This window comes from Melopsittacus undulatus, chromosome 1 (genome assembly GCF_012275295.1).
Source record: "Melopsittacus undulatus isolate bMelUnd1 chromosome 1, bMelUnd1.mat.Z, whole genome shotgun sequence".
NCBI classification, from domain to species: Eukaryota; Metazoa; Chordata; class Aves; order Psittaciformes; family Psittaculidae; genus Melopsittacus; species Melopsittacus undulatus.
Genome location: NC_047527.1, coordinates 93,881,313 through 93,907,791, shown reverse-complemented (window position 1 = coordinate 93,907,791; position 26,479 = coordinate 93,881,313). Strand labels below are relative to the sequence as shown.

The window sequence follows — 26,479 nt, the reverse complement described above, 5'->3', positions numbered from 1 at the left end:
TCTGGAACCCACAGTGCACATTTCCCCTGATGAGACGCAGTTGAGGAGAAGCTGAAGTTTTACTACATGACTATGTCTCCCATGCACTGCTGAACCAGAAGACACAGAAAGCCAGAGACAGAAATTATAAGAATTCAACAGAGAACAGCCTAGACTTTATTTCCTAGAGGTAAGCAAAAGGAGTGAAAAATGGGCAGTGAAGTATCTTTCAGAATTCCGCATTTTTCCAAGTAGGAAAAAAAAAATAGATCAATACAATTCTCACAAAAGTACAACCCTAAATACTCCATGCCTGTTTTCCTTTGAATCCATAACTTTGACTTCTCATCTCCAATAATTACATGTATATCTGTTTACACAGGCCAAAAAAGGAAGTGGCTTGACTGTCTCCTTCCCAAAGAATCGCATATCTTTACATTCTGTCATTAAAGGAATTAAAAAATTCAATGGGGCAACAGATACTAGTAGAGATGCCAATATTGATATTGCTTCCCAATCTACTATCTTAACCTGTGTTTACAGTGATTCAGTGTAGCATCAATACTGAACACAGTCAAAGCCCAAATTCTCTCACAGTTGTTGCTTTCTGCACTCATTCATCCTTGTTTTCTCACCTTATTCTTCACATTGTGTGTGAATTTGCATAGCAAAACTTTTCATGACAGAGACAAGTCAAGGGCTGTAATCTGGTAAAAACCCCTATTAGAAGAACAAGGAGGATGGGCATTTCTCCCTAGTACTATTCTCAGGTTTACAGGGTGTTGAGGGCTGCTGGTTTTTGTTTTGTTTTTCCTAAAGCCACATTTCATATAATCCCATCTTCAGCAACACCCTTGTGAACTTGCTGACCTTTCTTGAAATGGCTCTAGATTATCCCCAAAAGTGAAGCCCTTTTCAATGAAAATGATTGTTCCCTCATATCTATAATTTAGAGAGGAAATAGGAGAACACAGACAGGAAGGAAAGTATGGGGAGATAAAAAAGCAAGAATGAGAAAACTAAGTAGTAAGTCTATGTATAAATTCTAGACCAAAGTGAAACTCCTTATGTCAAAATATGCCACTGCCAAAACTACATATGTTTTAAAGGACAATATTCACCTGCTTTTTGCAATACTGAATTGCAAGGAATTATAATTGGAAAATGTATTTTAGATACAGTACAGTGTATGCTGAGAAGCCAACAGGGGAAAATATTACAGTGAGTTAGCTACAAAGCATGCTAAAGATCTGACCTCCTTCCCCCTTCATGTATGTTGCAACATCTCTAAGGTGGTAAAGAAAACCCAATGCAGAAAGCCAGGCATGAGAAATGTCACTCACTGACGTCTGTTTTGGTTACATTCCCCATCACCAAGCAGACAGGAAACATTCTCAGGCTCACAAAGAGGCAAACAGAAGCCAGAGCTAAAAGTAGACGTTTTTTCATTCCCCCTCCCGCACGCTATTACTCGGAAAGAACGGAAGCCATATGGGGATCAGGTTATTATTCAGCTACTTACTGCCTTCAGGTGGCTCCAAATGAAAAGATTGCCAGCAGATGTACCCATCTACTCTGCCTCTTCCTCATGTGGCATATTACAACATTATTCCATCTAAGCCCATCAGCACTCTCTAGACGAAGGTATGCTGACATTTCACTCTCCAGCCTTTTTTGTCTCCCCCTGTAAAAGCTCACAGGTCAATAGCCAACTTAAAAAAGAGAGAAAAAAAGAAAATCATTCTGGTCTTCATCATCTTTTTTTTTTTTTTAAGGAATGATCAAGAGGAGTTTCAGATTATTATTTTTTTTAACTGCTGCACCTGGAACACAGCAACTGTGGCATGGATATCTTCCCAAGAGCTTTGTCATCTCCCACATCACCTGTCTCTCCTGCAACCACAGCAGTACCATGCCTGTCTTCTCTTGTCCCCAGGGTCATCAGATGCATTTACACTTCCCTGTGTCTTAACATCCCACATTAAAGGAATTTTCCAAGGAAGCAGTCACTAAAATGAGCAACTGTTCTGGGTTTTGAAATTTAGTTACATCTAGCCCAGTATCTTCTTTCTCGCACTTAAAACTGTAGGTGAAATTACTATTTAGGGAGCAGGTTGTCCCTAGCAGTGAATTGCTAACATGGACAAATGGGCACATGCAGTAAACATGCTGACTTGAATAAATAATAATGACTACCAGCTAGCACTCTCTCCTGTTACGCTTTTCATTTTTGGATAGCTGTACAACAAGAGAAAAAGATGTTGTTTGTAAAGTTTTCATACCAGATATGTGCACAGAAAATCACAAGACCTCTTAAAAATATATTCATATATATTAAATATATATTAAAAATATCTCAAAGTTGTAAATAATGATGTAAGCTTCACCTACTGTAGCACTCACTAGTAATTCATATCCACTTTATGACATGAAAAAAATTACATAGAAAACTATGGGTGTAATATTTCAAACTCATGAACTCGTTGGGTCACTTAGGTCTTCATAACCTTGCGGGTTCATTTGCAGCTACTGAGATTTGCAAGAACGATAAAAGAAACATAAAAACAACCAGGCAAAATACATCCAGGACTTCATGCCATCTCAGTGTAAGCATTCCTCTCTTCACTCACACAAGTGTAGAAAGATTCATCACCAATAACTGGTACAACTTAAAACTAGAAGCACTATTGAAGTCTCAGAAAAATTATTCCCTGTGTGTATATTTTAATTATTTGATGCTTTTTTAATTCAAATAATGAAAATTGTTTTCTAGCTTCTATTTTTTCTAGCTGTGCCACATTGGAAACACTTCAGAATATTTCTTTCCTTCTACCTTAACAACAAAATATTTTTCTTCATGCAAAAAAGAAAGATGTTCATTACACAATATAATCAGAACTTTGCTATGCAAAGTAAAGCTGAAGGTTAAATTTGGGAATGCAGCAGGAGAATCTTCCAACTGTGAACACTGAGGCAGCTTTCTCCTGCATTACTAGTCTTCTGTTATTTTTGCATCTTCTCATGAACTTTCCAGAAATTGGTACAGAACATGAACTACAGAAAACTTCAGAAATACTAAAATACTAGGTTTAACTACATGGAAAACAACTTAAGTACAAAAAGAAAAATAATGTAAACATTTCCAAGATGGACTGGGTGTTCTTATCCATTCAAATCAACTTTGAAACATCCTCCTCCAGACTCTATTATCCAGTCTCCAGTGGTGAAGCATTCTTAAGAATCACTCAGTGCAACCGAAGGTCCACATTCTTCAGCAGAAGTGCCCTTATACTAGTGAGGGCTCTGAACTGATTCAGAAGGCACTGTCCAAGTCAACAAGTGCTTTACAGCAGGCTTAACTCATGTACTATTACATGAAATTAGACTAGGGCCTAGGAATGCACATATGCACTCAGGTTTCCCCACATGTGTGAATGCACTCTGACTGCCTTTATTCTACAATCTTCTTAGAGGACTTCAACAATTCATTTACAAGGCTTGTTGAGATTTACTGGATTTTAATACACTTCAGCCTCCCTAGTGACTATAATCAGCCCCAAAACCCACAGCAATGTTTGTAGTATTGGTAAATCCCACTCATCATAGAATCATAGAATAGTTAGGGTTGGAAAGGACCTTAAGATTAGCTAGTTCCAACCCCCCTGCCATGGGCAGGGACACCTCACACTAAACTGTATCACCCAAGGCTTCATCCAATCTGGTCTTGAACACTGCCAGGGATGGAGAATTCACAACCTCCCTGGGCAACCCATTCCAGTACCTCACCACCCTAACAGTAAAGAATTTCTTCCTTATATCCAGTCTAAACCTCTGCTGTTTAAGTTTCAACCCTTTACCCCTTGTCCTGTCACTACAGTCCCTAATGAATAGTCCCTCCCCAGCATCCCTGTAGGCCCCCTTCAGATACTGGAAGGCTGCTATGAGGTCAGCTGCAAGCTTTTTATCCTAACATGAAGTAAAAAAAATAAGTACTCAATTTTGTGCCTGTGTTGGAAATTTTCCATACAAGTTCCAAACATGTTTTAATACTAACAAAATATTAATACATACCTATGTATCTGCATGTTAATATTGTGACTAGAGTATTAAAAAATATGCTTCCAATGGCCTATTTTAAACTCATAAAAGTAGTTTCTTATTGCTATACTCCTTGCTATCTTTGGACATCATTTCCTTTCTGAACTGTCATTGTCATTAGAATTTAATTATACTGCAACATGTTTGCCTAAGTATTTAGGGACACGGGGACTACTATTTATATGTGCATATGCTTTTATAGCATGAATTCCTCAAAGTAAGACTGAAAAAGAAAAGCCACTATGCTTCAATTTCATCATGTCATTATTTACTAATTAGTAACATGCTCCCTCTGGATACAAATATAACACAGTCATTTTCTACTTTAAGTAAGAAGTGCTACTACAATATAAACTGAACACTTCTACACAAAGACGAAGACAAACTGCATTTTGTGCCACGTTATGAAACACAATTATTAACAGCATCATTATCATGCAGTCTTGAATCTTTAGTGCACAATAGCATCCCAAATCTTAGAATGGTTTGGGTTGGAAGGGACCTCAAAGATCATCTAGTTCTAAACCCCTGCCATGGGCAGGGATACTCTCCACTAGACCAGGCTGCTCAAAGCCCCATCCAACCTGGCCTTGAACATTTCCAGGGATTGGGCAGACACAACTTCTCTGACCAACCTGTGCCAGTGTCTCACCACCCTCACAGGGGAGAACTTCTTCCTAATATATCTAATCTAAATCTCCCCTCTGTCAGTTTAAAGCCATCTCTGCTTGTCCTACCACTAAAAGGCCTCATAAAAAGCCCCTCTCCAGCTTTCTTGTTGGTCCCTTTAGGCACTGGAAGCTTCTCTAAGGCCTCCCTGGAGCCTTCCCTTGTCCAGGCTGAAGAGCCCCAACTCTCACAGCCTGCCTTCACAGGAGAGGTGCTCCAGCCCTCTGAGCATCATTGTGACTCTCCTCTGGACTCACTCCAACAGTCTGTGCACAGAGGGATTAGATGAGCTGCTTGAATTTCCTGAGCCTCACAAAAGGAAGGAGGAACCATCCAGGAGTAGCTGGCTCTTGGGCCTCTCAGAGGAAAGGGGAGAGAGGTGGGGGAAGAAAAGACCCCACCAATCAGTCAGTAATTTCCTCTGGCTGACTATATAACTTTCTTATAAATCCATCTTCTGCAGGACAGTAATCTGAAACAGCTAAAATCTCTCTGCCACACTCAGGTCACAAGCAAGGCTGAGATATGTAGGTAATATCAGACACACAGTTACCCATGGAGAGGAAGCAGCCAGGAAGAAGATGATGAGTATCAACAGTTTGCTTATATAACAGGGGACAAAGAGCCATATATCTTTGAGCAAAATAACATCTTACTTCTTCCAAGAAATTGAACTATAATATCAGCTGTCAAACTACAAATTTTAAAGTATTATTTTAGCATGAGGGATAATCTTAGAGCCAGCATTGCTTCTGTGCTGCTTCTGCAAAAGTTTTGGTTGCTCTGCCTGGATGTTTAGAGAAGGTCAGGTGGACCTTGTTTGAGCAGGGACAGGACTGAAAAAGCCTATGGCAAAACTTGTATGAAGTACAGGTCTGTGCTAATCACCTCCTGAGGAAGTAACAGAATTAATTACTGAGCTGCTCATGGCCTTTGAACCTCAAAGGTTATGATCTGAACAAGAATACACCCTGCCACTGAAGTTCACTAAAGTGCAGATGCTGAAACTGTAAGGCTAATTCCCTCCCTTAAGAGGGAATAAAAACACCCTGATGGCACCTGGTGAACATTAAAGCCAGCTTTGGTTTCAACGTCAAAAGCACTTGGGAAAAAAAGAGGTCACACTTGTAAGGTCACTCTTTGCTCTCCAAACATTGCTTTCCTCCCTTCTTTATGTTTTCATTAACACTATCAAGCCTCACAAATAGTTTTCTTCTCTTCTCCCTCACTCCCCACCCCACTTCAGTTCTCCTGCCATCTGTACCAGGCTGCTCCACCCTCACTGTGTGAAAACCTGATTAGGAGAGCAAGTTCATTTGTGTGATAAAATAGCAAAACAGAGCTGGTAAAGCCAAGAGTGTTGTGACCCCTCCATGACCATGACATGGTTATTGTCCTGTGCTTCAGCATCCATGCAATATTATCCAAGTACATGGAAAGCAGTTTCTGAATCTTAAAGCTGAGCCATCACTACCCATGTGGTTCCTGAGCATGAAACAAGCTGGGAACAACTTCTATAGGAAAGGCAAAAAAACATAACACCTAAGCAGCTGATCTAGTTTGTTTTCAAGAAAGGCTATTGGTAAAAAAAGAAAAACAAAGGGATGTGGTGGGGGAAGAGGAGACTTCTCCCTGCAGGAAGATTCTTCTCAACTCTTTGGTGGTGATGAGTTCATATCCTAAAGCGGAAAGACTCAGATCCCTTTTGCAGGAGTTGCACCTACAAGAAGTTATGTAACATAGCTAAAGATGGTCTCGTTATCTATGTAAGATAATTCAATTATACACTTCCTAAGTCATTACCTTTCATTACGAAACAAAACAGTGTTTCAAAGCTGGAAATATCTTGTAAGAGTCAGGATTGCTTTACTGTATCTAAGAACTGTGCACAGCAAAACTGAAGCCACCTCCTTTCCTGGGTTTAAGCACCTATACCTATTGTTATCCGTAGGTGAAACAGAGCAGCATGAACACAGTTGGCATGGCAATATAATGGGAATATGTTCCCATTTGGCCTAACCCTATAATTTTTACATGTCTGTGAATACACTGAATCAGGAAGGTTCCAATATTTTAATGGATGAAAAAGTGCCTTTTTGCTTTTCTTATAAAGGATTTCTGTAATTATTAACACCACTTTTTTAGAACATTTTTTCTTGCTTACATGTAAAGATAAAATAATTGGATAAGCCATTTCATTTAAAAGTTAAATTATCTGATTTTCTTCATACACTTGTTACATAGAAATGTAATAATTCCATTCCTGGAGATATTAAACACCCCCAAATGATGGAGACATCACACTGCCACCTGTCTAAGATCATGTCTAGGAGTGCAGGCACCTACCTGCATATAACATGCATCTTGGGCATATAACCCAAGAATAACTTGTTCCAACATTGTACAATCATGTAGCAAAATAAACATATGTACACATATATTCAGACAGAAGCTGACACGAGATTCCTCTCTCACATGTACTCGTACAATCCAGAGCCACTCTGCTGAATTCCCAGGGGCAAATTAAGACAGTGATGCCTTTCCACACTTACCTGGGCACAGAGGAACAGAATTTGTCTCACACTCCATTACAGAGAACCTGGAAAAAGCCAACAGCTGCCCTTGGGATGCACAGAGTACTTTCACTCCATAGAGTTTATTTTCAGATAGGTGTTAGTATACTACAACATCTAAGACATCAAAATAAAGAGGTTTGGGTAGACTGAGTGTGTTTATTCTGGGCTCATCTTTTAAGGAAAGAAAACAAGGTGCAGTAATCATGCTTAAAAAAAAAAAACCCACTACTAAATGGACATGAAAGCAGTAGCTTTGCAAGAAGTTTTCCCCACAACATAGCATCTATCTGTGCTTCAAGAACTCCTCATTCCTTGGGTCATAACTGATCTAGCCAGCTTTGCTTTTGCTGGATACAGCCTTGGACTTCCCTTCCTCCTTTATGATACTTGCAATTGCTTGACAATTTTAAAAGCATAAGAGTAGACAGGGGGGGTTGTACAGACATCTGCAATTTTTTGCACAATTATTCTCTTCACTCTTCTTTCACTCCACTCTATCCCAGAGCATCTGTAAGAGGAAAGGATGTGCATTGGTGGTCTGAGTCTTAGAGCTGTATGGTTTGCATCAAAGACTGTAGTTTACTTTGGGAGGTAGATCTGTTGTACACAGAATACACACTGGGCACTAGTGGGTGCCCCACAGTAATGTGACATTCATCTGATGTCATTCTGAGCTCAGACACCTGCTCCAACGGTGAGAAGAGCTGAGGGTTTTCCCTGATTGATGTGTGCAACTGCTTCATGGGGCTGTGTGGGTGAAGGATGTGGGCAGGCCCCCGCAGCACACCAACCTGAACTTCCCCCTGACACTGCACAAGGAGAAGTCAGACCAAGACTCATACCTGCCCACCCACACAAAACAGCAGATATAAAACCACATGACCTTAAAAACCAGGACACGAGCAAAGAGAGGGAAACATCTCTCCCTTTTCTTCCCTTTCTCCATCACCACAAATTAGCATTTCAGGAAAATACCAGCATAAAAAGAGAGGTCCAGCTGTACCTCTGCTGGAGCTCTGCTGACTCAAGACTGTACTTCTGTCTGCATGAAAAAATACAAGTTTGGCTTAAGAAAGTATCTGGAAAATACAGAAAGACCAACTTCTTAAGTCTACAAAAACAATGACTTCTACCACATATGCTCATCTATCTCCTGAGAGGAAATTCACTGCTCAGAAACCTGATATTCCACATGCTCTAATTAAGGAAAAAGGAAATAGCTTTCACAGTCTCTTATGCAAGGGCCAACGAACATAATTCAGTCACCTAAAACCATGAAAATACTTTGAAAAGAAGTAAAACAAACATTCTGCTAATTTCCCAGGTGTATATCCAGTAATGTTTCTGATATAAAAGGCAGTGGGTTAGGAAGAGGAAAAAGAATTTAATTATGTGGGAGACATGCCTTTATAATCCATCCTCAACCCATTTTATGTATTTGTGATGGAGCAATTTGCTCTGAGCTGCTTTAGCAGGGCTATCAGGGTGGCACAAATTGGACAGTGCCACATCTCAGAAAGCTACTTCCTAAGAAGCATTACAGTTCTGTAGTCACACTTTTTCTGCAGCACCTATTAAAGGTTTAGTTAAAGTTAGCAACAGCCAAGTCAGTAAGTCTTCATCCACCTCATGAAGTTTCAGACAGAAAATATTCCCCCTGCAAGCACTTAGGAAACTCAAAGTCTTCTCTTACATTGAAAACACTTTCTGTTCACAAAGTACTGTGTTATTCCACCTGCTTCCAGCCACTTTAGTGACAGTGATTAGTTATCACATTTGTACCAAAGAAGAAATAAAAAAGTACTAGTCAAAAATAATGTTTAGATACACTTTTCCATTTCCACTCAGTGTCACAGATACCTGCGTGAGTCCAGTTTCTTTGAGCTCAGCAACAATATTGAAAGAAGACAGGTGAGCCAAGCAACCAGTTCTGAGATTAGAGATTGCATTCAAAGGTTGCTCACTAAACATTTTTTTTCAAAATGTAGAGACCGCTAAGAGCATGCTTAAGGTTTTAAATGTAAATGCACTTCATTTGAGCCAGCAGAACAGAAAAAGAGACACTTGACAGGAAAGGCATTACTAGTCTAGAGATAAGACCTCAATGCTGCCACTCCTGATGTGAAGAGGTGGCCATGCATTCTTACGCGCCTTCTGCATAAAAGTAGCTAAAACAGCAATCAAGATGCAGTGGTAAGAATAAGAAATGTAACTCTTACCTTTTTATTTCCACCAATGTCAGTTAAGCGTAACACACACAGCTCTTTAGATGCAGATCATACACAAGATCTAGCCTCTTTCATCTCGTTTTACAAATAAAAGACAATTTCAAAAATACCAAATGTTGATTTCTTTTTTGAGTGTGTTTTATTTTTTGATAATTTACTGGGAAGGTACTAAAAAATTCTGCTGAAACACATTGATATGAAAAGACTTTACTGCTATATGGACTATGCTATGTACGAGGACAAAGCAAAGAACTCTAGATCTTTAAAGGTTGCTTCCAAACTATACCTTCAAATAAATTTTATTTTTGCACCTTTATGCACCTTACACTGTTCACAGAAAAATAATAATTATATCTGATGTAAAAATTACAGTAAGAATAAATCAATAATCATATTATTAACAGTGATAAACATCAAATTTTATATCTTGCCTTTTCATCCCTAGAACTCAATGCACCTTGCTTGTTGTCCTGCTTGTAGTTCTGGTACACTCAGCATAAGAAGGACATGCAACTATTGGAGCAAGTCCAGAAAAGGGACACAAAGAGGTCCAGCATAAGGGGGCTGGAGTATCTCCCACACGAAGACAGACTAGGAATATTGGATGTTGGCCTGGAGGAGAGAAGGCTGTGTGGAGACCTCATAGCAGCCTTCCAGTATCTGAAGGGGGCCTACAAGGATGCTGGGGAGGGACTCATCATCAGGGACTGCAGAGATAGAATCATAGAATAGTTAGATAGGATAAGGAGTAATGTGTTTAAACTTAAATGCAGGTTAGATACAAGGAAGAAGTTCTTTACTGTGAGGGTGGTGTGGCACTGGAGCAGGTTGCCCAAAGAAGTGATAAATGCTCCATCCCTGGCAATGTTCAAACCAGGTTGGACAGAGCCTTAAGCATTGAAGCATTCCTCCCCATGACAGGGGAATTGAAAATAGATACTCTTAAGGTCCTTTCCAACCCTATCTATTCTATGATTGTCCCTATTTCACAAATATAGGATCTCAGGGACTTTGAGATGCAATTATTTTCTTAAGGCTATACAACAATGCTATTGACAGACCCTAGGACACAGTTCAGGCTCTGCACTCCTACAAGATGGTAGGTAGCAAAACTAGATAACTAGGAGGTTTTTTTTCATTCTTTGAATTTCCACTTGTGCCTCCATTTATTTTGATCTGCCTCATTCAGCATTTAGCATGGCAGTGCCTTAAAGCCTAGCCTTCCAGGAACACAACTGTTTTTTCTCTGAAACTGCCCTGCTTCCTACAAGACTGAATTACTACATGTACTAAACCAGTCAACAACCTTGATTGGAATCAGAAATGTCAGACAACTCCTCCCCTCCGCCCCAAGTACCAGTAAAGTGCATATTCTGAAATATTAGACAAAAAATTACTTGAAAACATGGGATACAGGCCTGTCTTCCCCTGGCAGGGTAAAAATATTACCTATGATTGCAGTTTCCCCTCTTGATCAGATTGCACTGACATTGTTTTGAGAATTAAAAGCTCCCAACCATGGGATACATGACTGTCATCCCACCATGATCACAGCTACAAAAGTGACATTTTCTAAATAACCTATTTGTCGTGTATCCAGTCTCCCTGTTTAGAAAGCAGCATCTTTACCTCTTGCTCAATCTACTAAACACAACCTTAGCACCTACTATAGACAGCAAACAGACAAAAAAAAAGAAAGAGAGAGAAAAGGATAGTGAAACCGCAGTTAAACATTTCAGGAAGGAAAAAAGCCCACAGTGATCATTTAATGGGCAGATAATATCAATAGAAATATCATAGCCATCTTACTTCCTACCACCTTCATTTCATCTTGAATACCTGTCAGTGCCAGAACTCCCTTTAAAAGAGCAGAGATTTCCCTGCTAACCACAGCTGTCAAAAACTTGAGCCAACTAGTCAAAAACACAGCTGGATGGTTTATAATAAGGATTATAATAACTCCAGCACCTTCAGCTACCAGCTACACATCTGTTCACTCCAGAGATACCTCCACAAATGGAAAAGCTGTACCTCCCTCTACCAGAATAGCCAGCTGTAGTCTGGCTGAAGCAAGCAAGAAGCATCATCCCCTACCATCACAAAAAAAGTCCACACATTGCAGCGTGAGCTCACTAACAGGGTCTTTACATTATACATTGTAGTGTCTTTTTCTCATTCTGACAAAGACTCCCATGCCAGACAGCAACCCCCGAATTTTAGTGCACTGTCCAGTACAGGATGAACAAGTGGATATAGTAATCACTCCTCGCCAGCTTGCCTACCCGTACACAACCTTTTTCTGAGCCAGGTGTTTTCCTTCACATGAAAAAATGTCATCCAGCAGGAGATGAGCAAACACTGTGGTGTTTTACCTTGTGGCTAACAGCAGAAGGGTTTTCTGCAATTGGGAATTCAAGGCAAAGGGTCTGAGAAGCAGGAGACCTTTTAAAGCTTCTCTGCCTATTAAGTTTGCTGAACTTGCATTTTTGAGATTAAATGTAAAGGTAGTTTCCTCACCTATTCCTCTACTGAAAGAAAAATCAATCAACTCAAGTTCCTGTGGAAGCTCAATAACTAGTACTTTGGAAGTACTCCTCTAAAATGTCATCATCTCTTTTCTGATAATTAACACAAGAAATCAGTTATCAGCATTTTCAGACTCAGAAAGAAGTATCAGTTATTCAGACACTAACATGCAGTTACTGGTGGCAGGACAATAAACACCATTTAATTTGTCTTGCTAAGCAAAAGCCAAACCAAATGGATGAAATCAAACACATAGATTTCAAGCTCATCTTCCTGTTCATGTCTCCTCACACTCTCAACACAGAAGAAATCTCTTTAAGTAAACAAACATCTAAAGCACCAACTAAATCAGAAACTCCATGGAGCTGACAAGATAGGGTCACTTCCTCTCCAAAATTAGTTTCATTCACATGAAAAATTTAAGCAAAGTATCTTGAACTCACAGGAGGAAAGTCACTCAGTCGTGACTACATTATCCTTTCTGGTTTTGATTTTACTTAAGACTATTTATTAATTTGATTTAAAACAAACATAGAAACTTGGTAAGAGTGGATGAAACAGCACTAAATGGGATACTATTCAGAACCAGCAAATGTAAATACATTAAAAAAAAAACACCCAAGAAAAAAAAAAGCCTCTCCTGTCTTTAGCTTAATGCAATGTGTGAAGAGTTCAAGTTACAACAATTAACTACCACTGTTTTTTTTTTCTAGAGCTATACCTTGTAATTAACTCTCAGGCAAATCATCAACCTCCACAGTGCTCAGTTTTCTGTCCTCGAGACATTTACAGCAAAAATAAGCCCTGTGAAACCCCACGATGATTGAACATCCAAGCACAGGTGTGTCTATGGATATTTGTCTATTTTCTCTCAACATTTCCACCCTATGGCTGCTTATCTAGACCTCGCTACCCTTTGCACATTAATCTCTGTTTATTATTCTGTTCAGCAGTGAGAAAGGGAAGAATGCTCACACACTCATGCTACAATCCTGTGGACCACTCCTAGTAGCTGTGCTTTGACTCAACACATTTCAGGAAAGTCAGCACTGAGAAGAAATGTGCAACTTCCTAGCCACACTGCTCTGGAAGGAAATGAGCTGTGATCTATAGGGAAAAGGAAATTGCTTTGGAAGTCTAGACCGAACCCTTCCTTCCTTTTCCATTCCTCCTCTGGTTTCCCCTTGAATATATTTAAGACAAAACAAAAGGAAGGTGAAGAATGACAAGGAATGATTGGGCAGAATTTCCACCTCTCTGTGTAATAAAAACACAGCTGGATGTAGACTTAGACTCTGGCGAAACATCAGCTAGAGGAAAGGGAGGAGAGACACAGGACTACAGGAGTGCCTCAGAGACGAGGATGTTGGCAGCATCTGGTGTAGCAATGGAATCAGGAATGCGGTGAAAGGCAAGATACTGCAGACAGCATCTCTGATCCTCCCATCAGGCTGGATTTGTTTTTAGAATGCAGTAGCACAGCTGTGAATCCAGTTGCCTAGAACTGTGCCAGTAAAAAGGAAATTCCTGCAAGTTACTTAGCAAAATTGTGTTGTTTTGGAATTATCCCCAAACTGAAGACACAGTAAAAAAGAACAAGGAAGCTGTGAGATAGGATTGGAACAATCAAATGAATACAGGTGAATTTTAGGAGAAACCCACAGAGATTCTGTGAACTAAGATAGAAGAGAAACAAGTAAGACAGATCAACCAGCATGACCTGAATTTGGCAGGGGAGCCTAGCAATGAAAATAATGGAATTAAGAGGAAAAAAAAATATATATATATATCTATATCTAGACAGATAAATCTTGAAAAATCTCCAGGTAGCTTGGTACTACTTGATTCAACTGGGGATCAGATAATACAAGACTAAACTAAGAGATGTTTCCCAATTCAAGGAGCAAAAGAGGCACCAAGGGAATGGATGAAGTTGCTGGTTACTGAGGAAAAATTATGGGGGGAGGGAGAAGAAAGGAAGTCAGAGTATAAATTTAAAAATCTTAAAGATTATATCAGAAGAATCGTTAAATCAAATTGTCAGGAAGACCATGGGAAGCAGTTCTAAGAGGGAGAAAAGCAAGAAAATACACATGCATGTCTGCATTTAAACTAAACAGCAGTATGGACAAGCACCAAGCCTTGCTGACTTGCTTTATTCCCTGTATAAATGAAAGGATATATTTTGTTTGAGTTTGTTTGGTTTTGATAAGGAGCAACAAAAGGGGAAAGGGTGTGAAGCCAGTCATAACTGATTCTTTGTACGCACCTTGGGAATTTTGTGTGTTCTGATTACTTTTAATTCCTGCTGCAGAAAGAGTCACTGCAGATTATATCACCTTCCCCCCATAAAGGAAAAGGAAACCAGAGTTACATCAAGAGAGCAGCAGGGCTGCAAGATCACAACTTTCTGTTATTTGGGGGGCAGAGTTCAGGCAGTGCCATGGTCTGTCTTCTCAGAGATGCAAACCAACACATATGACGCTGCTCTCAGTGCCTTTTGTCCCACACCCTAAGAAAAAGAATTAAAAGGGAACACTTTGAATCACCCTTTAGCCCCTGCTGGCACATGTCACCATAAGTAGCAGGGGAGAGGAAAGGGAAGGAGCAATCAGACAACATATCAGCCAAAAGCTCACAGGGAGGAGTGTTGTGAACGCCTGCTGAAGTCACACTGCTCATATCCCGAGATGATAGTGAACTACAGCATGGACACCAGAGCTTAATGTTAGGTTTATTAGTTGTCTTGCTTTCCAGTCAAAAGAAAAAAGGATGGAAAAGAAAAAAAAAGAAGAGGGTTTGGTTGGTTTTGTTTCTGACCAAGTGCAGGAAAGAAGTTTTATTCCTTAAGGAAAATTCTCAGTAGTAGGAATGAATGTGAGGATTGTATGTCTGAATCATCCTGTTAATTCCCTAAATCCCACAGCTTGTGGGGTTCAGATAATGTTTTCTGCTAGGAAGCTTTTCTTTTTTAAAATAATATATATTTATTTTGAAGAAAGAAAAAAAAATAAAGGTGGTTTAGAGCCCCTCCCTGTGCAAATCACAGCTGTATCCAGAAAGACCAGTTTTGTTTTTAAACAGAGTTAGCAAATTGCCTTTAAACTGGTCAATTCCAGTAATCAGCATCAGAGTAATGACAGTCACTCAGTCAGTTTCCCTTTTGCCAGACCAAAAATAACCATTCAGCTAAATTCTTCCCAAAAGTGTTTATTTCAGCTAAAGTGAGTGCAGCTAGGTTGCAGACACATCTCTCTTACAGTTGGAAAACATACACCTCTATAAATGACTTTGTTTCAACATCCCTCTCTCCCTATATATATATATTCAAAGATGCCACTAGATATATTATAGGTCCTAGGGATTATATCTTCAAATAACCAAAAGCATCTCCTCACTTTCTTGTTAGGCACAGCAGCAAATGAATGAATTTCATCAGACACTGCCTGTCTGTGCTGTTTTTGTGCTGTTTCTAGCATACTTGTAAATGCGCTACAGGAAAAATGCCCATCTCTTAACAATTATGGAAACCTCTGCTGATCACAGGGACTAATAAATCAATATAAAAGCACCTTTCATATTTATTTGATCCCAATACAAATACAAAGCATAAAACCATCAACATCTCAATAAATTTTCCAGATATAAAGTCAAAATACCCGTAGTTAACCAACTTGGAAATGCCAAGTGGTAGATACACAACCTTATACAGCATACTTACAGCACAGAGAGCCTGAGAGTATGGAGCTTGTATGAGGTAGTATGAAGCTTGTTCTGTGCCATCCTTCCAAGGCACCCCATCACCAGACATTGAGGATGCTGCTGACCACAAGGGCTATACAACAATATTTGCCTTGACAGCTGGTAGAGTGGTCCGCCTCCATCTCGTGGGAGAATAAAGACATTACCTATAGGAAATATGAACCATAATAATTTAGGACCACTAAAAATACATATTTCACACCACCATAGCCACTCATGTCCCACCCCAGTCCTTCCAGTCCTGGAAACAGGAATGACAATACATCAATTTCATCCCAGCATAAACCAGCATTTTCCCCAAAGATTGGAAAGGATATTTGTGCCAAGGTTGGGGGCAGGAAAATAACATGGAGCTCACAGATATAAAATAACTGTTTAATAACTTGTGAAAAAATTGATCTAAGTGAGTCTACTGGAACAGGAAGGTTAATTAAAAGGAGCAGATGAAAACAATTTTCCTGCCCATGGTCACTCAGCATGAGATAGTGGCAGGAAATGATGGTGAGTCATCTAAACACGGGATGAGAACAATATCTGAAGGATACAAAACCCAAGAGATAAAGCCCAGGGTAAGCTACTGATGAACCCCAATGAAGTCACAACCAAAGGGAATTGACCTTTAATCCGCTTGACTCCAAAATATACATTTCTTGAATTACATATTTTTATGTTAGATTTAAAGATGTAACAAGAGACCAAACATTTTCATTTGTTACCATTCCTATTCTAAAAATGGAGAACACAACCATGTGATTTGAATACAAATGAGTCAATATTGTAGCTGTTGTTCCATCTATAGAACTACATTTGAGCGTATGTATGTATGTGTACACACATAGTATAAACCAATTCATTATATACATGCACAAACTATGTAAGTTTTGTTTCAGACCTAAGAAAGGGCTTGTGCTTCCAAAAGATATTTTTCTCTATTAGTTCACCTAATAAAAGACATTTCCTCTCCAATCCTTGGTGTTACACACGCTACCTACGTTCTAGCAGTATTTACACGCATACAACACATACTTATTCTCCCCTCCTTTTAATCGCTTGACCTACATCAACAGACACACACTACCAAATAATAAAGTAACCAAACTTAAAAAAGTAAAATAAAACACTGAGTAAGGTGTTGTTCCTACTAATACATATGGCTTCCTAGCCTGTACTTTAATATATATATATATATTCCCTAAAAATAGAAGGGTACTCTTTATGTTTTGTACATAAGCAAAGGGTAAAACCTTCACACTGCTAGCCTTTACAACCCCATAATGTACACTCTAGTGTCATAAAGCAGCAGTAAAACATTTTAGAGATAGCCATAAAACTGTAATCCAAGTTCAATCTTTTCAAAAGCTCTGCTTCAACTCAGCTCTTAGGGCCTGAGCAGGATTATTTATATTTGATCAGTAACAAAGCTCACATGTGGTCCAAACTGCTCTAAAGTTAGCCTGTTTTCTGATGCCATCTCCAACTTCAGGCTCACCCCTATGTATCAGAGGGGATGGGCATTTTGCTGTGGATACTTTTATCTAAAGAAGTTTGCATCATTGAACCCATAATGCTTCATCTGAAATACATGGATATTTGGGACAAAGATTAGAAGGGCAGGGCTCTCACTGAACTTTCATGTGGCTTTCTGGTGGGCTGTAAGAGTGGAATTTGGGGGTTGATCTTGTAGCAGAGTTCGACCCAGCTCTCCAGATTTTGTTGCTTGCAGCACCTGCACCCCTGGGGTGTTCAAGCATTACACCAACTAAATCCAAAATTTCCTTAATATATCTGAAACACAGCAACCTAAGAAGCCTCAGAGCCTTACCTCAGAACAGATCTAGTGAATCTGGGAGTGGAAACTGGAGACAGACCCCTGGGCTCTGATACCTGCGTTACCATTTCAGCTACCAAAGGCCACTATCCTACTCCCAGAGGCCCTCAGAGCAGCTGATGCCAGCCGTATGGGGATGTGTGACATCCCAGCACCTTGATGAGAGGTTCTATGCCTACCTTGAAGGCTGTGACTGAATTCCAGCTACTTCTAGATGGTCTCTGTAGAAGGAATATGTTTGGTTTGGCTATCTAGGTTTTAAGTTTCAGGTCCAAAAAATATATTAAAACCAAAATAACACTCCTAATTCAGACTGAAAACAAAACTTAAAAACATACAAGCAAGGTATCTCAGACACCACAAAACTTATTTCAGCTTGCTCTATAACAGAACAGAGTAAGAGGAAGACTGAAACTGTTTATGTTCATAGCACACTTCACCGACTGATCACTTACAACAAATTGTGTTTAAAGATTATTTGGGGTTTGAGTCTACACTCATTGCAGTCAGCTGCAGTTTTGCACTGTATCAGTGGGAATGTAAGCTCAGACATGATAGAAGATGAAGCAGTGAGCTATCAAAATTCAATATACTATTACAGAAAATGCCAAGTTTAGCTCTCGAAGCCAGGTGTTTAGACCCACAGTAGTTACACTTATAAGTAATTCTCACTCAGAGAGATAATAGCTTTGATTCTGCTGTTAACCCACTGAACTGGAGCAAAGACATTTTCCTGCTAAATACTGGAATGATTTAGCAGTAGGGCATTACAACAGGCAAGTTGATGTTATAAGCACAAAACAAGTGTGGGAAACTGCACACCTTGTTACATAAAATACCAAGGAAAAAAATTGAATTTTGGTTCTAATACTCACATCTCTACTTGACCACAGGAAGCAAGCTACAAAATATCACCTTGTACAGTGAGAAATATTAGTCAGAAGGTGTATAACAATTCAATTACTCTTACTACTCCTTCCTACAAAGAATAAATACATTTTACCAAATATTTCTGGGGTGATTTTGTGTTGCATTTTTTTTTGGGGGGGGGGGGGGGGGAAGAGGGAGTGGGTACTGTTGGGATTTGGTTGGTTTTGTAACTCCCATTCTAAAAAAACTACAGTTGTGTAATTTATTTTATTTATGTTAAGGTTATGAAAATGAACAGGGCACAGACTTTAGAAGTCTTTCCTACACGCATCACAGCAACGTGATTTGGTTTTCGTTTTCAGTTGTAGGTTATATTCAGCTTGGAAATCAGCAAAGTCAGTATTTCGGGATATTCAAGATTCCAGGAAACCTCTAAGAACAGTAACATGTCAGGCCCTGATCTGGGAATGCTCTTGCCTGTTTAACCTCAAGCACAAGACCTCACATCTTTATTACACCAAACTTTAATCAAGCATTTAACTTTGAACATGTATTGAAGTGCTTTGCTGAATCAGGGAGGATCTGGACGTTTTTAAAGAGCAGCATTGTTAATTGACTGCAAAGATGTTATATCCTGCAACTAGGCTCCTAATGAGCCATGCCTGCTGGCAAGCAGCTCTGGTAGCACACAGCAACCAGCTGGTCTTCTGCAGCAGGGCACATGGACTGCTGCATTAGTCATGGGATAAAACCCCCCACAACAAATACTGCAGTAGAGGTTGCTTCTTGCTCCAAACATACTGATTCCTGGGCATACCAGGCTGCTAGTGACTTTTTTCCTTTTTTTTTCTCTCTCTTTTTTTGTTTTAAAACCCTCTCCATTTTAGGGTTATCTATAAACTAATACTGAAGTGATTTACTTAAATGATAAGTTTTATGGTGGAAGAATATACAAGGCCATAAAATGTCTTTTACAGCTGCTTAAGCAGTGAAACAAAGCTGAGACATTTGATACCTGCAGAGGGATTATTGGCAAGGATATTCTAATGCAGTGAGCATTCACATAATAGAAGGGATAAAAAAATTCAGACACTATGATTGTTTCTTTCATGCTGTTTCATCTTTTGGAGCTGCATGGAACTGCAGACATCGCTTGCCTCAGAGTTTCTGCAGAAGCTGATACCAAGGACGTGTGGTTTGAGTACTAACTGAACAAAGAAAAGTTTTCAAAAGTGTAGATCTGTTTGAGGGTGAGTAAGTAAATAATTGATCAAAGCCACACGCTTAGTGGAAAACGAATGTTACAATTAGGAAATGCATTTCCAAGTCACCTTAATACCTTCAGCAACCTAACCTTGTAATGGTTAAGAGATCACACTTTTCTATTAATGTAGGCATATGCAAATCATTTGACTTCAGAGAATTCAAAGCGTATATATCAGCTCTGAATTTGTCCCAAGCACTCAGTTACCCATTTTGGGCATGTAAATATTACTGTGCAACATTACAGATATTATTCTGAGAAACAAAACTGTCTGCTTCAAAAAAGACATGGTGTCAATAAAGACTTTGATGGTGTTTGTCAAGGGAATATTTGCTATATGTAAGCTGTGATTGAATTAAATTCTTTTCAGGGACAACTGTATTACAGTGCCTTAGAGTAAAAAAATTTCAAATAATGCAGCTCCTTTAGTTTACTTCAGCTTAAAATCACATTTCTTACACACTTTTCCTTGAATAAAAAGCAAAGTCAGAGGAATTTAAGCAAGCCTTTATATGATTTTAACTATAGCAAGATTGATTTATCATCACTATTCCTTCTCCTCCTTCCTAAAATTCTTCATACAACTTTCTCAGGTCAGATTTTAACTGTGTGCACCCTCTCTTCTCTCTCTCCATATGCTGTACTCTGTTTTTGTACAGTATCAAACATGGGCCCCACTTTCAGCTGGAACTTTTATATAGAGTTTTCATACAAATGAAAGAAAACATTTTAGCCATTTAAGCTGTTTATTATTTCTTCTGCCCTAGCTAACATTCCTGCTTATTTTGCATGGGTAATTGGTCTATAGGTTCTGGTTACAAATTCTTACACAATATAGATAAAATGCAAAGGATAGTTTAAAAAAAAAAAAGTCTGGGCATGTAGTGTGTGAAAATACTTTTCCAAACTGTTCTGAAAACCATGGATCAAATTCTGGAGTCGCTATTATTAATAATTTCTAACATACTTTTGGTGCACAAGTTTAGCTTCAACCCTTTCAGCTGTAAATTAGTCAGACTTCAACACAAACTGTACAATTTTAACACGCTCTGTGTTACCTTAATTGTGACATCTTGAATAAGGCCATTGCTGTTTAGAATAATTTGTGCTCAAGAAATACTTCTACAAATACAGAACTAATGAGGACACATCAGAAGACTATAATATTTGACATGATATTCTTTTGTCTTTTTACAGAATGGTTACTTTCAGTGCATTGGCAGAATCTCTTAAATAACACATGACAAGGTGACAGCTGTTCTCTTAGTGTCACTTTATTTAAACCTGTAAATCAAGTTTCTTATTCTTAATGATTTTCTGTAGTATTTTATGCTACAGGACAACAGTGTAACTTTCTGGTTCTTCAACCATCTCCTATGTCCTGTAAATGACATCTAAAGGATGAAAAGAGCATCAGCTCTTCTATCACCACAATATTTGGATTCCTACTCACACATTCAAACAAATTTTGAGAGACTGAATTTAAACCAAGCCTGAGTACTTGTGGTTTTCTTAGACAACCAACTTCCCAGACTTTCAGTTTGCAAAAGTCATCAGAACATTAATAATTCTTCTCCCTCGAACCACAGATACTCTTTTCCTATTTATTTGTCTTCCTGTAAACACATTTTTTGCTTCAACACAAAGGAGTTGCATCCTACACATTTAATCAGCATGACCACAGTACTTCAAAACTGCCTTTAATCAAAACTGTAGTGTCCAAACTATTCCTATATGCAACTACCACAAGTATGTACCCACAGAGGCATCTTTGCCTTCTTAAGTTGCAGTGGGGGAGCCTGCATTTTTCACACATCCTTTTCTACTTAGCAATGAATAATTTATCACTACAAATTTAACCTTCAAAGATACCCAATACCCAAGACTTAGAAACAATAGACATAGATGAGGCATGCTAGAAGTAGCTGATTCTGGCATGACAATGTTTACATCACATCCCTGTTTAAAAATGATCCCCAAATTTATGATATCCCTCTTCTTCCTTTGCCCAGGAGAAACCAAATCTGGGGTAACGTGTCTAATTCCAGCACATTTAAAAGCATCTGCTCTTTTTTACTATTGCTTGTTTTAGCCTCAGATAAATTATTTCTACCTTGATTTTTTACCAGTCATTTTCTACTCCCCTCAACTCCTTCCTAGCTGATTATTTTTCCCCTCACTGAGACTCCAGTGGATTTTGTGCACAGAAGTTGATTTAAACACAGAAGTACTTGGGGGTAGAGGGAGTGTCACAAAGAGATGATTGTGAAGGCACTAGTATTTCAAGCAAGACTTTTTTTGCTTCCTCTTTTTCCCCTCTACAGTGGACCCTGTAAACAAGTGGTTCTTTTCTCCCTCACCCAGTCTGTGCTTGTGCTGCTCTTGCTCTTGACATTACTGTGAGTCTCATGACTCGAAGACGCAGTTCCCAAAGAGAAATGCTCAAGTGAGAATGTCATGACCAGTTGACCACAAATGCTACCATTATTCATCGTTAGGCTGAATTATTCCTGCCCACCATGGATCACATCATTATGCAAAAGCATGAGCTAAGAATATGGGGAATGACTGGCAGAAGGCCTCTTTCAGAGCCACGCCAAATTCTACCAATGCATATCATGAACAAAGCATGTCTATCAAGGTAATCTTTTTATATTACAAGTACTTTAATGCTAAAAGGAGTCCAGGTGTTTATTTCTGAACTTCAGTGCACACATTTCCCTGACTTACATTTTCAAAAGAGAGGACTAGATACTATAACAACAACAACATGAAAAGAGATTTGAGCTCAGTTTTTTCCATAGCTTCATTCACCACTGCGGTCATTTCTCTTGGCAGTGACATTTTAAAAGCTGCAAGAAAAGACCAGAAACAAGATTGACTTTCAGATTTATTTTTTTTTAACTTGAATGTTGTCAGCCTCACGTTTAGAGGGAATATTTAATCTTTGTCAGTCCTTTTTGTTTTTTTTCCTAGGACTTATACAGGGAAATAAGCTTACAATGCAGAAAAAAAATATACATTACAAAATACAAGAAGAAAAATCTCAAGGAAAGACTTCCTGACAGTTATAGGGGAGACTAATCAAAGAGAAAATGACAGCAACTCATTTTTAGGGCACCACCACATGAAGACCCAGTTAGCTATTACACATGTACGTGACAATAAGCCTCACACAGCTTGAATATGCTGGAGCCTGACCCACACAGTATTACAGTTTAGTGATTTCATAGCAATGATCTCACCCTGCTGCCTGGGACTGGGGGAGGATAATTATCAGTAGCTTTGGCATAAACACACAACCAGGAATCTTGCAGGACTGTCATCACCCTAGTATTACCATTACTGACATAACTGAGGGCAAGCAGAGGAGACATGAAGGAGTACAGCAAGGTACGTGTCAATGCTGCATCCATATGAGAAGCATCCAAGGATGCTGACATAAAGGAGTAGCATTCACCTTATTTCTCACAGACGTAAATGATTTGAAATTACACTGCCAGAGATCCCAGTTATGAGCATGACCATAAGCACCTTATACCTGACTTCAAACAGACCAAGCACAAAGCCGAGTGAAAACATCAGTTTCCTTGCCAAAGAACAGCACAAGCAGCACAAGCTTCACTTGTCCCATTTCTGCTTTCATGACCTGTGTCCTTGACATATCCCCCAGAGGAAAAGGCCTGGAACAGGATCACTGTAGGGAAACATACAGCAAGGATGCAGCAGCAGCCACAGAGCAGCTCCCCAGCCAGCTCAGGGCTTCACCTTGCACTGGCGCTCAAGTTTCCTTTGGCAAGTTGTTAAACAACCACCTGACTACAGCTAGCCCCACTCAGGGACCAAGTCTAGAGTGTGCTAGTGCAGGTCCCAGATTTGAAAGTTTTTTATATAATAAAATGTATCTGAAATTTACAGCATTTTGAGATTAAGTATATGTAGTTACAGATAAATACCAACCCCCAGAGAAATGGTTTAGTGCTCAAAATATTTTGACTCTATGATACTGCCCCACAAGCTCCACAGGCTGCTTGGAAGACAGAAGGAAGAGAAATGTGTATCAAAGATTTTGTTAACATGTCCATCTTACCGGTCAGTTTGCTTTGATTCAACAACCTCAAGAAAGACAGCAGGAGGCAGAGAGAGTGAAAAGTACCTTTAAATGTGCACTGATCTGGCATATTATCCATGGTTTGTACCATACTCAGATTTCTAGTCCTTTAGCTGTGCTAACCTTTTGCCAGTTAAAACACACTCAGCACTATCCCCAACAAAGAAACCAGACCTTTTTACAGCAGCTGTAAATGTGATTTGCTTAATTAATCTGAAGGCAATATTTGGGGGGCTAGAGGGCTGCCCCAGCTGCACTGCATCTCAGCACCCCTCAGAGAGGGGGTAGGGAGGAAGGAGGGGGGGGGTCGGAAAGCAGTGGTCACTCTACCTAACCTGTGCACACAAGACATTAACAATTATGCACACCATGAATGTAGGCTGCCTACACAGCATGCTTGGAAATTAATGTTTTAGGATAACGAAAGGCCACACTGTTGTGAGGTTGTCTAAAGGCCACCCACAGCTCTAACAAATAAGGGGCTTATGGAGCAATGGAAGAAGTTGCTTATGCCAAAGGAAAAACATGTTTTGGAGAAGAAAAAAGCCAACCCTGTCTACTCCCATTCCATTTTAATTTTGCCCTCCTGTCCTGCTGCAAAGAAAAAGCTCCACATTTGGTAAGCCTGCTATAATATTCCTACCAGGAAGGGAAGGACAAGTATAGGGGAATTCCATTTACCCCAAAGGCTAGATTTTGTTTTATTTCATGTCTCTTGAGCTTCATTTTTTTTTCCCATAAGATCTGAACATTCTAGATTTTATTAAGAAAAAAAGAAATGTTATAGAAAAACTATAGAGATTTTGTCCAGGTTTAATCTCTATGTCAAAGATCTCCATCTTCTGTGCTTCAGGCCCTTCTCCTTCAGTGTATGCCTCATTCACTCAGAGCTCCTGCATAGCGGCCCACTGAGACCCAGGGTGATGGAATAAGAAATAACCCAAGAACCTCCCACCAATATTACAGTGATTACTCATTTGCACTATTGTTCCAAGATCAAAAAAGGAAAATTATCGAACTACAGCAAACCAGTAATATTTAGGAGTAGGGCAAAATGGTTGATGGTTCACACTTCCTTGGCAGTTTCACTCCCTGTGCAGTTTGTTTCCTTTCTTCCTTCTGCAAGCCACCATCCCTTTTCTCACTACCTCCCTCTTCGGAGAGCTTGAAAAAGACCCGAGGGCAGCACACAGCAGATACCAGCTCATGACCTCCATCCATCCATAGCCAGGCATGATATGGGAATGAGGTTTGGTGCTGGTTTCCATGGCAATGCAACTACACAGTAAGTGCACATATCATATATGTTTTTGTCACAGAAATACACAAAACAATAGAGCTAAGCTTAGGACATAAAGGTAAGCTTAAGGCACAGGAGTTACCACTGCCATGTAAAGGCAGAGAGTTACTTTTAATGTTTTCCTATGGCTACCTTTTTTTCCTGCAACAATCTATCCTTTCTAAGCAAGCATTGAAGATTACCAGTTTCAACAGCTCATACAGATATGTAAGGTCTATAGAGTATAGTCGTACATACAAGCACACAAGACAGACCATCTATATATAGTCAAACAGTACTTCCAGTGACCCCTCTTTACCCTCTCATGTCTAAGAGAGTTTCTTAAGGGCTTTCCTCAGAACCACAAAGCCAGAGCTTTAATTCCTGACCAATTTCCTAAGCTCAGCGAAAGCCAGAACAGATGTATATTCACCACAGAAACATCCTGTGATTTTGTAAAGCAATTTAAAAAAAAAAAAAAGAAACATAAAAACCAGCATATAAAATCTGACCTTGCAAGGCTAAGCACTCTGAAAGCTCTTGGATCAGAAAAGTCATTAGGAAAAAAAAATAGTTTGTTTTAATGTTTTCCTTTTAAAAAGAAAGTGATTTTCATTAGGTGAAAGCTCTTAATGGTTTGAACAAAAATCTAAGACTGCCAAACCTCCAGCATGGGCATAGCATCTGATAGCTACTCATTTTCTAAGCTCATGGAAGGGCAGAAAACCAGCATTGCACAGGATGTCCCTCAGTTCCACCACTTTCCTGCCTCACTCCTGCAGAGAGCTAACCATGTTCCTCAAACAGGTAAGAAGGCACAGCTGTTCTCAATGGGCTTGAGACATCTCTTGGAGATAAGCACAGGTTTCTAAATTTAGGGCATATAGTACTTTGTACAAAAGCTTGTGATCCTGTATGTGCACAGAAAGTTGCTGTTCTTCAAGTGCCGTTTTTGGGCTGGCCATTGCAGACTGCCCCAGGATCAGGTAAAGAACTGATGCATTTTCTTGAGTACTGAAAAAATGTTCCTGTCTTACCAATACTGGGCCCTAAAGGCCCTCTGCCAGAGCTGAATATCTTACTCAAGACTGCAACTAACAAACATATTTTTCAGGGCTTTTTAGCATTCTCATGTAACTGTCTTCCACAAATGCCAAACATCAAAGAGTAATGTTGCCTGACAAGCCATAATTGACACAATGACAACCAAGTATCTCGTATCATCATATAATGTTTTTTTAAGCAGTGTGGCAACCTTTCCAGCTATCCACACTTCTTTTAAACATTTC

General features: G+C 39.4%; 1 long non-coding RNA gene across 3 annotated transcripts in view; it reads right to left on the bottom strand.

The window, feature by feature from the left end:
- LOC115946647 (uncharacterized) overlaps positions 1 to 26,479 on the bottom strand; it is a 251,053-nt gene that overhangs the window by 33,889 nt on the left and 190,685 nt on the right. For all 3 annotated transcript variants that reach the window (XR_004550154.1, XR_004550153.1, XR_004080696.2), the window contains exon 5: positions 15,798 to 15,984. This is a non-coding gene — a long non-coding RNA (uncharacterized lncRNA). The remainder of the gene's footprint in view (positions 1 to 15,797; positions 15,985 to 26,479) is intronic.